This window comes from Mirounga angustirostris, unplaced genomic scaffold (assembly GCF_029215605.1).
Source record: "Mirounga angustirostris isolate CCGP_5_RB_7025 unplaced genomic scaffold, mMirAng1.0.hap1 SCAF_5, whole genome shotgun sequence".
NCBI classification, from domain to species: domain Eukaryota; kingdom Metazoa; phylum Chordata; class Mammalia; order Carnivora; family Phocidae; genus Mirounga; species Mirounga angustirostris.
In genome coordinates this window covers 119733131-119749256 of record NW_026991713.1, presented here as the reverse complement: position 1 = coordinate 119749256, position 16126 = coordinate 119733131, and the positions used below count along the sequence as shown (strand labels likewise).

Genomic DNA, 16126 nt, shown 5'->3' with positions numbered 1-16126 from the left:
TTCATTGTTATATAATATTTCAGGATGTGAATTACGTACTATATGCTGCTTTTGACAGACATACAGATTTCTGTCAAGTGTTTTGCATTATGAACAACTATTGTGAATATTTTTGTACATGTGCAGGAATTTCTTTAGCTCACTACTCTTCAAACTGCTGGGTGTGCTACAAAACGGGTCATAAAATCAGATTAATAGGGAGCAACCAACATTAAAAAATGAAAGAGAACAGAAGAAAATTCACTGCATTTTCAGTATCCTATATATGTATACAGGTTTCAAATATAAAACATATATATATACATATATTTTTTAAGATTTTATTTATTTATTTGACAGAGAGAGACACAGCGAGAGAGGGAACACAAGCAGGGAGGGTGGGAGAGGGAGAAGCAGGCTTCCCGCCGAGCAGGGAGCTCGATGCAGGGCTCAGTCCCAGGACCCTGGGATCATGACCTGAGCCGAAGGCAGACGCCTAACGACTGAGGTACGCAGGTGCCCCTGACACATATTTCTTAAAGTGGTTCATGGTCAGAAAAGTTTTAGAAACCCTGCTCCAGGTATATACTTAGAATTGGAGGTGTGAGGTTATCAGGAAGGCCAGTTCGAAAGTAAACCACTTTCCCACCATTGAATGGTTTCTTTTTTCTACCAGTGCTTAACCAGCACTTAGTACGCCAGTCTTTTCAACTAGTCATTTTGGTAGTTGTATGGTAGTATCTCATTGTGATTCTAATTTGCCATTTTCTGATTACTAATGATGGTAAGTTCCTTTTTCTATATTTATAGGCCATATGGCTTTTCTCACTTGTAACTTGCATATGGCTTCTCCATGTTAGTGGTTCATTTATTTTAGTGTTCTTAAAAAATTGATTTTCTTTGTAAATACGAGAACTGATGCCCCTCTTGGCCTGTTTGGGAATCAAACCTGCAACGTTGGTGATGTTAGTGCCACATTCTGACCAAAGAAGCTAACCAGCCACCTGGCTGGCTCTTTCATTTATTTTATTCTTTGAAGGAAAAGTTCTTAATTTCAATGTAGTAAAAAATTTTCAGTTTTTTCTTTCTTTTGTGGTTAGTGCTTTTTGTGACCTGTTAAAGAAATCTTCCTAACTTGAGGTCCTGAAATTATTTTCCTATATAATCTTCTGAAGGAATGTTTTCTCCCTCCTCCTTACATTTAGTCTATAATCAACTCATCTAAATTTCATTTTGTGTATAGGTAAAATGTGGGGAAATACATATATGTTAACTTTTTCTTTTTGAGATTTATTTATTTATTTGAAAGAGGGAGAGAGTGTGCGAGCCGGGCCAAGGGCAGAGGGCTAGGGAGAGAGAATCTCAAGCAGACTCCCTGCTGAGGGCTGAGCCAGACTTGAGGCTCTATCCCACCACCCTGAGATCGTGACTTGAAGTGACAGCAAGAGTCAGGTGCTCAACAGCTGAGCCACCCAGGCACCCCAGGAACATCCAGTTTTAACATTATTCTTCCCTCTTCCGCTGTACAGTGGTACTGTATCATTAAATCAGCGGTTTATATATGTATAGATTTGTTTCTGGACTTTCTGTTCTGTTCTTTTGATTTGTCTTACCTTTGTGCTAGCACCATAATTCAAAAAATACTCTAGCTTTATATGAGATACCAGATAAAATCAGTCCTTCCCTCTTGTCTTCTCTTTTGCATCTATTTTTTTTAAATAAAGATTTTATTTATGTATTTAACAGAGAGAGACACAACGAGAGAGGGAACACAAGCAGGGGGAGTAGGAGAGGGAGAAGCAGGCTTCCTGCTGAGCAGGGAGCCCGATGCGGGGCTTGATCCCAGGACTCCGGGATCATGACCTGAGCCGAAGGCAGACGCTTAACTGGCTGAACCACTCATGCGCTCCCAGCAACATCTGTTGAAAAGAATTGTTTTGGCTCTCTTCTTGAAAATCATTTGACTGGGGCGCCTGGGTGGCTCAGTCGGTTAAGCATCTGCCTTTGGCTCAGGTCATGGTCCCAGAGTCCTGGGATCGAGCCCTGCACTGGGCTCCCTGCTCTGCAGGGTGTTTGCTTCTCCCTCTCCTTCTGCAGCTTCCCCTGCTTGTGCTCTCTTGCTCTCTCTCTCTCTCTCTGTCAAGTAAATAAAATCTTAAAAAAGAAAAAAAATTGTTCAACTGTGTATGTGAGGATTTATTTCTGGGCTGTCTGTTCTTTTCTTTTGCTCTGTACATCTCCTGGTTATGCTAGTACCACACCATTTTGATTACTGTAGCTTTGTAGTAAGTTTTAAAATGAAGAAGTATGAGTTCCCCAACTTTGTTCTTTTTCAGTGTTGTTTTGGCTATTCATGGTCCCTTGAAATTACAAATGAACTTTAGGAATGCATTTTTCTATTTCTACATAAAACATTGGAATTTTTTTTTTAAGATTTTATTTATTTGTGAGAGTGAGAGAGCACACAGCAGGGGGAGTGGCAGGGAGAGCAAGGAACCCAACGTGGGACTCTATCCCAGGACCCTGGGATTATGACCTGAGCTGAAGGCAGCTGTTTTAACTGACTGAGCCACCGAGGCATCCCAAAATACTGGAATTTTGATAGGGATTGTATTGAATCTGTAGATTGCTCTGGATAAGGACATCTCAACAACATGGTCTTTCAATCCATGAACATAGGTATCTTTATGTTTGTACAGTCTTTACTTTTAGCCACATTTTGTAGTTTTCAGTGTACAAGTTCTTTGTCTCTCTGGATAAGTTTATTCCTAAAATTTTTTTTTTTGACACTATTATAAATGCAATTATTTATTTTTTAGTACACTCCACACCCAGTGTGGAGCCCAATGCAGGGCTTGAACTCACGACCCTGAGATCAAGACCTGTGCTGAGATCAAGAGTCAGATGCTTAACTGACTGAGCCACCCAGGCACCCTGATAAATGCAATTGTATTGTTTTACGTTTTTAAGTAATCTCTGTACCCAACATTGGGGCTCAAACTCATGGCCCCATGATCAAGAGTCACGTGCTCTTCTTACTGAGCCAGGTGCCCCTGCAATTGTTGTCTTAATTTCCCATTCAGATTGTTCATTGACAGTTATTTTTTAATTAAGCCTTTTATGTAGAGTCACATGCAGGTGTAAGAAATAACACAAAGAGATCTTGTACACCATCTACTCAGTATCCCCAGTGTTAATATCTTTAAGAACCATAGGATAGGTTATTGGAATTTATACAGTTAACAGAATAATTCCATCAGAAGGATTGCTCATGGTGCCTTTTTTTTTTCATAGTGCCTTTTTTATAGCTACAGCTGCTTCATTGCTGCCTCCAGGCTTAGTTCCTGGTAAGCACTGATGTATCATCCAGTTCTGTAATTTTGTCATTCCAGGGATGCTATATAAATAGAAGCAAAGACCATGTAACTTTTTGAGATTGGGTTTTTTTCTCACTCAACATGATTCTTTGGAGATTCATCCCGTTTGTTGAATGTATCAGTAGCTCCGTTGCTTTTTATTGTTCAGTATGGTAAGTTATGGATATACCACAGCTTGTTTAATTATTCTCATGCAAGATGTTTCAGGTATTTATAGTTTGGGGCTAATATGAATAAAGCTAATATAACCATTCTTGTGTAGATTTCTATGTGAACATAGGTCTCTGTTTCTCTGGGATGAATGTCCAATTGTACAATTGCTGAGTTGTATGGGGGCTTCATGTTTAGTTATTTAAAAGAGATTGCTAGGGTGCCTGGGTGGCTCAGTTCGTTAAGCGCCTGCCTTTGGCTCAGGTCATGATCTTGAGGTCCTGGGATCGAGCCCCTCTTTGTCCTGCTCAGCGGAGAGTCTGCTTCTCCCTCTACCTCTCTCCCTGCTTGTGCACTTTCTCTCTCTCTCAAATAAATAAAATCTTGAAAAAAAAAAAAAAAAGAAATTGCCGAAGCATTTTCCAGAGTGACTGTACCATTTACATTTCTGCTAGAAATCTGAGCAAGCCAGTTTTTTGGCATCCTTACCAGCATGTGGCATTGTCACTATTCTTTTTATTTAGTAATTTTGGTAGGTGTATAGTGATATATTGTGATTTTAATTTGTATTTACCTAATAGCTGATGATGTTGACCATCTTTCCATGTGCATGTTTGCTATCTGTATATCCTCTTTAGGTCAAATGTCTTATCCTCTTTTGGTCAAATGTTTATTCATTACTTTTCCCTATTTTCCAATTATTATGAAGATTAATTAATTAATTAAAAAGCTAATCTCTATACCCAGAGTGGGGCTCAGACTCCTGAACCCACGATCAAGAGTCACATGCTCCATCAACTGAGCCAGCTAACTGCCCCTGAAAACATTTATATTTAGAATTAGCCAGCTGGACTCAGGTTAGATGATCCCAACTTTGTTGGCAACATTCAAAGTATGATAGGAGCTAGGTGAACATATACTTTCTTCTCTCCATCAGGCCGGTTGTGGAGAAGGAAGGCTTGTATTTCCTGCTGCTCACACTGCCCCCGTACTCACTCTTTTTCCCCTAGTCTTCTGGTACATCAGTGATTTCTTTGTTAATGTCATTCTTACTCAGATACTGATTGTTTTCATCATTTGTTTATTGTTTTTATTGTAGAGTTTAACAGTTCTTTATTTTTTATTTATTTATTTATTTTTTAAAAGATTTTATTTATTTATTCATGAGAGACAGAGAGAGAGACAGAGGCCGAGGAAGAAGCAGGCTCCCCGTGGAGCAGGGACCCCCATGCGGGACTCAGTCCCAGGACCCTGGGATCATGACCTGAGCTGAAGGCAGACGCTTAACCGACTGAGCCACCCAGGCGTCCCTAACAGTTCTTTATATATTCTCTGAGCTCTTTGCCAAGTATGTGATTTGCTCTTATTTTATCTCAAATTGGAGCAAAGTCTTTAGTTTTGATGAAGCCCATTTTGTTGGTATTTATTTATTTATTAACATATAATGTAGTATTTGTTTCTGGGGTACAGGTCTGTGATTCATCAGTCTTACACAATTCAGAGCGCTTACCATAGCATATACCCTCCCCAATGCCCATCACTCAGCTACCCTATTCCTCCCACCCCCCTCTGATAAAGTCCATTTTATAAATTTATTCTTTTATGGATCATACTTCTGTTGTCAAATTTAATAGCCCTTTACCTAATCCTAAATCCGAAGATTTTTCTCCAGTGTTTCCTTTATTTTTTTAAGTAACTTTTTTTTTAAGATTTTCTTTATTTGACAGAGAGCGAGCGAGCACAAGCAGGGAGAACAGTAGAGGGAGAGGGAGAAACAGACTCCCTGCCCATCAGGGAGCCTGATGTGGGGCTCGGTCCCCGTACCCTGGGATCGTGACCTGAGCCGAAGGCAGATGCTTAACCATCTGAGCCACCATGGTGCCCCTTTTTAAAGTAACTTCTATGACCAGTATGGGGCTTGAACTTGATCCCGAGATTAAGAGTTGCATGCTCTACTGATTTAGCTAGCCAGGTGCCACTCTTTTAAAAGTTTTATAATTTCATGCTTTACTTTTAAATCTGTGATTCATTTTGAGTTAAATTTTATATAAGGTGTGAGACTCTTTCTTTTTTTTCCTTGTTTCTTTGCCTATGCATTCATTTCCAAATGCTCCAGTGGCAACCATTTGTTGAAAAGTCCATCTTCCATCGAATTGCTCTTGTACATTTATCCAAAATCAGCTGGGCATCTTTGTTTGAATATGTTTCTGGGTTTTCTGTTCTGTTACATTGATCTTTGTGTCTGTCTCTCTGTCGGTACCAACTGTCTTAATTACTGTGTAAGATGATTCTTGAATCACATGGATGATTCTACTTTATTCTTTCACAAAATTGTTTTGGCTATCTAGTTTCTTTGTGTTTTGGTTTTTAAATATATATTTTAGAATAACTTGTCTGTACATAGCCAAAACCTTTGTTAGGATTTTGATAGGAGTACCATTAAACCCGAATATCAGTTTGTGGAGAATTGATGTCTTTACTATGTTGAGTCTTCTCATCCATCAACATGGTATGTTTATTTAGATTGTTGATTTTTTTTGGCACTTTTATTTAGTTTTCAGCCTATAAGTCCTGTACATATTTTGTGGATTTATACTTAAATATTTAATTTTTTTGGAAGCAATTGAAAATAGTATTGTATGTTTAATTTTGGTATCCATGTTATTTATTGGTAGTATATGGGAGTAACAATTGATTTTTGTATTTATCTTCGATCCTGCAACCTTGCTGAATTCACTTATGAATTCTAGGAGTTTTGTTATAGATTCCTTGGGATTTTCTAGGTAGGTAATTGTGTCATCTGCAGATAGGGTTATTTTTATTTCTTCCTTTTCAATTTGTATGCCTATAGTGCTTGCCTCATTGTTCTGGCTAGAAATTTCAGCATGATATGGATTTAAGACCTTTGGGGAGAGTATTCACTCCATGATGAAAACCACTAAATAGGATGTTAACTGTAGGTTTTTTGTAGATGTCTGTATGAAATTTCTATTCCTATTTTCCTTTATTTATTTATTTATTAAAAAAATCAGGAATGGGTGCTTAATTTTGTTAGGTGCTTTTCCTACCATTTATACACTTTTTTTTCCTTTAGTCTGTTAATATGGTAGATTACTTTCTTTGATTCTGAATATTTAACTTAAGTGGAGTAAGCCCCACTTGATATGGCATATAACTTCTTTATATATTATGGAATTGCATTTATATTTTGTTAAGGAATTTTGTGTCTATTCATGAGAGCTGTTGTCTGTAGTTTTCTTTTTTCATACTGTGGTTTTGATATTGGGAGTAATACTAGCTTCATAGAATGAGTTGGGAAAAATGCTTCTACTTTTTCTGTATTCTGGAAGAGAATGTATAGAATTGGTGTTAATTCTTTAGATGGTGGGTACAGTTCTTCATTGAAACTATCTGGACTTTCATATTTCCTTTTTGGTTGATTTTAAGGGACAAATTAAAATTTAAAAATAGTTACAGGGCTGGGGTGCCTGGCTGTGTCAGTTGGAAGAACATACGACTCTTGATCTCAGGCGTGAGTTCAAGCCCCACGTTGGGTGTAGAGATTCCTAAAAAAAAAATAAGTAACATTATGGGAAAAAAAAAAAAAGTTACAGGGCTATTCATATTACCAGTTTTATAATTGGTGAGTTGGAGTAGTTTGTGTTTTTCAAGGAAGGGATTCATGTTATCTAAGCTGTCAGTTATATGTGTGAAGTTGTTCATAGTATTCCCTTCTTGTTCCTTTGATGTCTGCAGGATCTGTACTGATATCCCCTCTTTCATTTCTATTAGTGGTGATTTGTATTCTCTCCTTTTCTTTGTCAGTGTTGCTAGAGGTTTATCAATTTTAATGATCTTTTCAAAGAAGCAGCTCCTTGTTGACTTATTTTTTTTCTATTTTAAATTTCATTGATTTCTGCTCATATTTATTTTTATCTGCTTTCTGCTTGCTTTGGGTTTATTTTGTTCTTCTTTTAGTTTCCTGAGGTGGGAGCTTAGATTATTGATTTGAGACTCTTCCACTTTTCTGTGCATTGTTACAAATTTCCCTCTTATCACTGGTTTATCTATGTCTTACAAATTTTATTATGTTGTATTTTCATTTTCATTGAGTTCATTACTTTTTTTCATTTTCCTAGCAGCTTCCTCTTTCATTATTGTGTTACTTTCTTCTGGCCTCTGTGGTTTCTGATGAGAAATTTGCACCCAACTTATTTTCTTCTGTAAGTAAAGTATTTTTCTCTTGCTGCTTTCAAGATATCCTTTCTTGTTTTTATATTTCAGAAGTTTAATTAGGATGTGCTTAGGGGTAGATACCTTTGGAATTATCCCTTTTGACATTTGCTCAGCTTCTTGATTCTGTAGTTTTATGGCTCACCAAAATGGAAGTTTTGTAGTCATTATTTAGTTGAGTACTTTTTCAGTCCCACTTTATTTTTCCTCTTCTTCCTTAGACTCTTATGACATAAATGTTAAGATTATTTGTTACAGTCCCAAAGATCTTTGAGGGTCTGTTCATTTTTTTTTTTTTTTTTTTTACTCTCTGTTGCTTACATTGAGTAATTTTCATTGTTATATCTTCTAGTTCATGAATTCTTTTACTTTCTTTCCTTGATGCTGCTGTTGAGGTCATGCGCTGAGCTCTTTATTTTTCAGTACTTTGCAGTTCTAAAAATTTCCATTTGGTTCTTTATATTTTCATTTTTGCTGAAGCTTTCTATATTTCATTTTTGTGTTTGTAATTGCTCATGGAATCATTTTTTATATTTATTTAAAGATTTTATTATTTTTTAAAATTTATTTATTTATTTTTTAAGATTTTATTTATTTGCGAGAGAGACAATGAGAGACAGAGAGCATGAGAGCGAGGAGGGTCAGAGGGAGAAGCAGACTCCCTGCTGAGCAGGGAGCCTGATGTGGGACTCGATCCCGGGACTCCAGGATCATGACCTGAGCCGAAGGCAGTCGCTTAACCAACAGAGCCACCCAGGCGCCCTTATTATTTTGACAGAGCACAAGCAGGTGGAGCAGCGGGCAGAGGAAGGGGGGAGGGAGAAGCAGCTCCCTGCTGAGCAAGGAGCCTGGTGCAGGGCTTGAACCCAGGACCCTGGGATCATGACCTGAACCAAAGGCAGATGCCCAACCAACTGAACCACCCAGGGGCCCTGGAATCATTTTTTAAAAAAGATTTTATTTTTAAGTAATCTGTATACCCAAAATGGACTTGAATTTATAGCCCAGAGAGGAAGAGTCACATACTCTACCGACTAAGCCAGCTAGGTGCCCTTTATTGAGTCATTAAAAAAAAAATTTTATTTTTTAAAAAAATTTTATTTATTTATTTGACAGAGAGAGGGAGGGAGAGAATAATCAGGGGAAGCAGCAGGCAGAGGGAAGGGGAGAAGCAGACTCCCCGCTGAGCAGGGAGCCTGGCTTGGGGCTGGAGCCCAGCTTGGGGCTCGATCCCAGGACCTGGGATCATGACCTGAACTTGAAGGCAGATGCTTAACCGACTGAGCCACCCAGGCACCCCTATTGAGTCATTTTTATTATGGCTGCTTTAAATCTTCATCAGATAATTCTAACATTTGTCAGATGTTAAAATTACAAATATCTCAGTGTTGGCTCCTATTGATTTTTTTTTTTTTTTTTAAAGATTTTATTTATTTATTTGAGAGAGGGAATGAGAGACAGAGAGCATGAGAGGAAGGAGGGTCAGAGGGAGAAGCAGACTCCCTGCCGAGCAGGGAGCCCGATGCGGGACTCGATCCCGGGACTCCAGGATCATGACCTGAGCCGAAGGCAGTCGCTTAACCAACTGAGACACCCAGGCGCCCTCCTTGCTGTACCTTCTGATACCACCCCAGGGGATAGAGTCGGTTCCCTTGTTACTGCCAGATGAAGGTGGACGTCTAGGCTTCCTTGTTGTCTCCTTGGGGGGACATGGTCTTTATCAGCCAGTGAGGCTGAAAATTCTGGTTCTCTACTTGACCTGCTCTTACACTACCCCAGTGGTAGTCTTGGCATGACTCATCATCTCACAAGGGTGGATGTCTGGGTTCCCCACTTAACCATGCAGAAGTGGGTGGGATCAGTTTTTTTCTGTGTTGTTAAGCTAGGTAGAGTATCTGTCTAATAAAAGATTTCCTTCCTAGCTAATATGATCCCTTCCTGGTTGTTTGTCTAGAGAGACAGACAGGAAGCCTTTTGTTGAGATTTTTTGGTGGGGGGTCTGTGCTTGTTGGTGCTTCTGGGTTGCTGACTTCTTACATTCCAAGAGTGGGATATATCAGGCAAAAAGAAAACCTAGGTAACCTCACTGCCATGTTATTCCTTGGGTCCCATGGTTTCTAGCTAATTTGCCGCCTTTTTTTTTTTTTTTTAAGATTTTATTTATTTATTTTGACAGAGAGAGAGACAGCAAGAGAGGAGGGAACACAAGCAGGGGGAGTGGCAGAGGGAAAAGCAGGCTTCCTGCACAGCAGGGAGCCCGATGTGGGGCTCGATCCCAGGACCCTGGGATCATGACCTAAGCCGAAGGCAGACGCTTAACAACTGAACCACCCAGGTGCCCCGCTATTTGTCTTCTTAACATGTTTCAGAATATATTTGTTTTGTTTATATTATCCGCAGTTTTTGTTTGTGTTTTGTAAGAGGGAAAAGTACATCTCCATCATTCAGTAAATGGAGGAAGTCTAGCTTTTGATTTCAGTGAGTTTGCTCTATTGTTTTTGATTTATATTTCATCGATTTTTGCTCTGATCTTTATTTCTTGCTTTTGTCCTTCTAATGTCTTCAGGTACAGGTGAAGTCATTGATTTGAGTTTTCTTTATGTTTTTTAAAGATTTTATTTATTTATTTGACAAAGACACAGTGAGAGAGGGAACACAAGCAGGGGGAGTGGGAGAGGTAGAAGCAGGCTTCCTGCTGAGCAGGGAGCCCGATGCGGTGCTCAATCCCAGGACCCCGGGATCATGACCTGAGCCGAAGGCAGACGCTTAACCAACTGAGCCACCAAGGCGCCCGGATAAGTGTACTTTTAATGCCCTTTACTATTAATTTCCTTAATCTGTTTTACCCATCCCTCCACCCCTCTGGCAACTACCAGTTTTCTGTGGGTCTGTTTCTGCTTTGTTTGTTCATTCCTTCATTTGTTTTATTTTTTAGATTCTACACGTAAGCAAAATTGTAATGGTATTTGTCTTTCCTAGTCTGACTTATTTTAGTTAGCATTATACTCTGTGGGTTCTTTCATGTTGTCGCAAATGGAAAGAGTTCATTCTTTTTTTTTTTTTTATGGCTGAGTAATATTTCATTACACACACACACACCCCTTTATCCATTCATCTATCCATGGACACTTGGGTTACTTATATATCTCAGCTATGGTAAATAAATGCTGCAGTAAACATAGAGGTGCATCTCTCTCTCTCTCTTTTTGCATATATCTTTTTGAATTAGTGTTTTTGTTTTATTTGGGTAAATACTCAGAAGTGGAATTACTGAATTGTATGATACTTCTGTTCCTAATTTTTTGAGACCTTCATACTGTTTTCTACAATGGCTGCATCAATTTGCATTCCCAACAACAGTGTATGAGGGGTGTTTTTCCCTCCACATCTTCACCAACTCTTGTTTCTTGTATTTTTTATTTTAGCCATTCTAACAGGTGTGAGGTGATAATCTCATTGTGGTTTTGATTTGCATTTCCCTGATGATGAATGATGTTCAGCATCTTTTCATGTGTTTGTCGGCCATCTGTGTGTCTCTTTTGGAGAAATGTCCATTCAGGGCTTCTGCCCACTTTGTAATCAGATGTTTTTGGTGTTGAGTTGTAGAAGTTATTTATATATTTTGGATGTTAACCCCTTATCAGATATATCATTTGCATATATTTTCTCCCATTCAGTGGGTTGCCTTTTTGTTTAGTTGAGGTTATCCCTAGCTGTGCAAATGCATTTCATATTGATGTAGTCCCAAAGTTTATTTTTGCTTTTATTTTTATTTATATTTGCTTTTATTTGCCTGAGGAGACATATCTAGAAAAATGTTTCTATGGCTGATGTCAAAAATTTTAACTGCCAATGTTTTCTTCTAAGAGTTTTCTGGTATCAGGTCTCACATTGAGGTCTTGAATCAATTCTGAGTTTATTTTTGTGTGTGACTAAGAAAGTGGTCCAGGTTTGTTCTTTTGCATGTTGCTGTCCGGTTTTCCCAGCACCCTTTGTTGAAGAGTCTGTCTTTTCCCCATTGTATATTCTTGCTTCTTTTGTTGTAGATTAATTGACCATAAAAGTGTGGGGTTATTTCTGAGCTCTCTATTCTGTTCCACTGATCTGTGTGTCTGTTTTTGTGCCAGTACCATACTGTTTTAATTATTATAACATTGTATATCTTGAAATCTGGGGTTGTGATACCTCCAGCTTTGGTCTTCTTTCTCAGGATTGCTTTGGCCATTTGGAGTCTTGTGGTTCTGTGCAAATTTTAGTTTTATTGTAGTTATGTGAAACATGTTCCTGTTTTGTTAGGGATTATAGCTTACTGTGGGTAGTATGGATATTTTAACAGTATGGGTTCTTCCATTCCTTGAGCATGGAATCTTTCCATTTTTTAATGTTGTTTTCAGTTTCTTTAATCAGTGTTTTATGGTTTTTAGAGTACAGTCTTTTACCTCCTTCATTAAGTTCATTCCTAGGTATTTTATTTTTGATGTAATTGTAAATGGGATTCTTTTTAAAATTTATTTCTGCTATTTTATTATTAATGTATAGAAATGCAACAGTTCTATATATTAATTTTTTATCTTCTGTCAGTTCTTAAGATTTTTTGGTGGAGTCTTTAGAGTTTTCTATGTGGAGTATCATGTCATCTGCAAATAGTGACAGTTTTACTTCTTCCTTACCCATTTGGATGCTTTTTATTTCTCTTTTTAAAAATATTTATTGGAGAGAGTGAATCAGTGAGAAAGAGAGAGTGCACGCATGAGTGGGCAGAGGAGCAGAGGGACAGGGACAAGCAGACCCCCCTCTGAGCAGGGAGCCTGACATGGCTCCATCCTGGGACGCTGGGATCATGACCTGAGGTGAAGGCAGACGCTTAACCAACTGAGCCACCTAAGCGCCCCCGAGGATGCTTTTTATTTCTTTTGTTTTGTTTTGTTTTTATTTTATTTTATTTACTTATTTGTGAGAGAGAGAGAGAGAGCACAAGCAGGGGGAGTGGTAGGCAGAGGGAGAAGCAAGTTCTCTGAGCAAGGAGCCTGATGTGGGACTCGATCTCAGGACCCTGGGATCATGACCTGAGCCGAAGGCACGTGCTTAACTGACTGAGCCACCCAGGTGCCTTTTATTTCTTTTTCCTGTCTGATGACTGCAGCCAGGAGTTCCAATACTATGTTGAATAAAAGTGGTTACAGTGAACATTCTTGTCTCAGTCTCTGATCTTACAGGAAAAGCTCTCAGTATTTTACGATCGACTCTCATGTCAGCTGTGGGTTTGCCGTATATGGTCTTCATTGTGCTGAGATATGTTCCCTGAACAACTACTTTGTTGAGGGATTTTATCATGAATGGATATTGTATTTTGTCCAGTGCTTTCTCTGCATCTATTGAGATGATCATATCGTTTTTATCCTTTCTCCTGTTAATATATCACGTTGATTTAGTAGTGACTATTGCATCCCAGTAATAAATCCCACTTGGTCATGGTGAATGCTTCTTTTAATGTATTGTTGGATTCAGTTTACTAATATTTTGTTGAGGATGTTTTCATTTATTTCATTAGAGATATTTACTTGTAGTTCTCTATTCTCGTAGTATTTTTATCTGGTTTTGGTATTGGTAATGCTGGCCTCATAGAATAAATTTTGAAGTTTTCCTTCCTCTTAATTTTTTTTTGTATTTTTGTAATATTTTGAGAAGAATAGGTATTAAACTCTTTAAATGTTTGGTAGAATTCACCTGCATTAAATCCTTTATCTTGGGGAAATGATCCTCTTTTTTCTTTCTTTCTTTTTTTTTTAATTTGAGAGAGAGAAAGAGAGAGAGAGCATGAGCGGGGAGAGAGGCAGAGGGAGAGGGAGAAGCAGACTCCCCACTGAGCAGGGAGCCTGATGTGTGGGGCTCAATTCCAGGCTTTAGGATCATGACCTGAGCTGAAGGCAGAAACTTAACTAACAGCCACCCAGGCGCCCTGATCCTCTTTTTTCTTGATAATTGATTTTTAAATCTACTTCATGTGATATTAATATAACCACTTTAACTTTCTTTTTATTCTCTATGATGTAACATGACCTTTTACCTCTGGCTGCTTTATTAAAGACTTTTTTCTTTATCTCTGATTTTTGGCAGCTTAATCATATGTTTTAGTTTATATTTATTTCTTTGGGTATAGTTGACACAGTTTACATTTCTTAATGTTTCTATTGCTCGTGTTTATTTAAAGGGTGCTTTGTTGTATGTGTTTATAATATCATTAAATGTGGCAAATTGTTGACATTTTTTCCGATTTCTGATTATTTCCCCTGTATTATCTGTTCTTTAGTGGCTCCAAATAAAAATATATTTGGCCTTTTGAAGTTATCTTAAAGCTAATTTATAGTCTATTCTTTTTTTTTTTTTTAAGTAAACTGTATGCTCAGCTAGGGGTTTGAACTCATGACCCTGAGATCAAAAGTTACATGCTGTATTGACTGAGCCAGCCCGGTACCCCATACTCTGTTCATTTTTTAAATTATTAATTAATTAATTAATTTTCTCTGTTCGTTTTTTATTTATTTTTTAAAAAAGATTTTATTTATTCATTTGACAGAGATAGATACAGCGAGAGAGGGAACACAAGCAGGGGGAGTGGGAGAGGGAGAAGCAGGCTCCCCGCCGAGCAGGGAGCTGGATGCGGGGCTTGATCCCAGGACCCTGGGATCATGACCTGAGCCAAAGGCAGATGCTTAACGACTGAGCCACCCAGGCGCCCCTCTCTGTTTGTTTTTTAAAGTAGTTTTTCTATGTGTTTCATTTTGGTTAGTAGCTATTAACTTGAGTTCTTGTGCTGTAAATCTCATAGTATGTTTTTTTTATCTTTGACCTTGTAATTTCATTTCTAGAAGTTTAAAGTTTTAAAAAATTTTCATATTTCTACTTAACATATTTAATGTTTTTTCCAGCTTTTGAATGTATGGAATATATTCACTATAATTGTTTTATAGGATTTGTGTACCAATTCTATTATCTGTCATTTCAAGATTGGTTTGACTGACTGGTTTTTGTTGCGTTATTGGGTGTGATTTGTTTCTTCTCTGTATGTCTTTTAAGTTTGTATTGATTTTTAGTCATTGTAAATTTTATCTTGTTATGTCTCCATTTTAGTATGCCTACAAATACTTTTGTACTTTGTTCTGTGACATGGTTCAGTTATTAGAAATGTTTGTCCCTTTCGGATCTCTGATGCAGTATTAATTATTAGGTGTTTTTTTTTTATTCTGGCTTTTGGGAACAAGCATTATTTGCATCCTTGTGTGAGTTCTGGTGCTGTTATTTCTGAATCATCTGGTGGTTCTCTCCCTGGCCTTGAATAGTTCTCCACATGCATGTGCTGATTCCTCACTCAACATTTTTTAGGGTAAGCCTCTGTAGATCTCTTCATTTTTCTCTCTCTTCAGCTCTCCTCAGTGGTCTCCCATGTGACCTGTAGCCACCTTGGCTTCCTTGGACTCCCAGCTTTATTTCTTCAATCTGGGGAGACCACATGCTCTGCCTGGGTTTCTTCTCTCTGTTCATGGCATGGAAACTCTCAAGGCAGTAAGCTGGGCAAATATATGGCCTCTGTTGTTTGTTTCTTGTGTCCCAGGATTACTGTCTTTCATTACTTGTCCAAAGTCTTTAGGGCTTTTGTTTCAAACATTTTGTTAGGTTTTTGTTATTTCATGCAGAAGGCAGAATCTGGTCCCTCTTACTTGATCTTGAGTGGAAGTGGTATTATGGTGCTTTTTTATACATTTTCATACTGACTAGTGATGTTGAGCACATTTTAATTTTTTAATTTCCTTATTGACCATTTATGTGTTTTCTTTTGGGAAGAGTCTGCTCAAACCTTTAGCCCTTTTCCTTCTTTCTCTCCTTTTTTTCTTTCTTTATTGTCTTTTTTTTTTTTTTAAGTGCAGAAGGTCTTTATATATCCTGATATGTTCTTTGTTAGATAAATGCTTTGTAAGTAGTTTCTCCAAGACTGTGGTTTTTTACTTATTTTCTTAACTGTGCTTTTGATGAGCAGAAATATGTAAGTCTGATGAAGTGTAATTTGTCAGTGTTTTCTTTTACTATGTATGTATGTCCTAAGACACTTTTGCCTAACCCTGACATCATGAAGGTACTTCCCTTTGTTTTTTCTAAAACTTTGTTTTTGCTAATTTATATTTAGGTCTCTAATGTATCTCAAATTAAGTTTTGTAGGTGTTTTGTTTTTGTTTTTGTTTTTTGTGTCTGGATATCCCATTATTTCTGCACCATTTGTTGAAAAGAGTCTCCATTCCTCAGTGGCTTGCTTTGGTGAAACAGCACTTGGCTGCATAAGTGGGCTCTATTTCAGGAATATTCATTCTGTTCCATTGATCTAATTGTCCATC

At 37.9% G+C, this 16126-nt stretch overlaps 1 protein-coding gene and 1 non-coding gene across 15 annotated transcripts in view; one reads left to right on the top strand and one right to left on the bottom strand.

Moving 5' to 3' along the window:
* Positions 1–16126, top strand: part of MLLT10 (MLLT10 histone lysine methyltransferase DOT1L cofactor) — a 218962-nt gene that overhangs the window by 29170 nt on the left and 173666 nt on the right. The window lies entirely within an intron of this gene.
* LOC123845125 (small nucleolar RNA SNORD42) lies at positions 4524–4589 on the bottom strand. Its single transcript, XR_006790961.1, has one exon. It is a non-coding gene; the product is annotated as a small nucleolar RNA SNORD42 (small nucleolar RNA).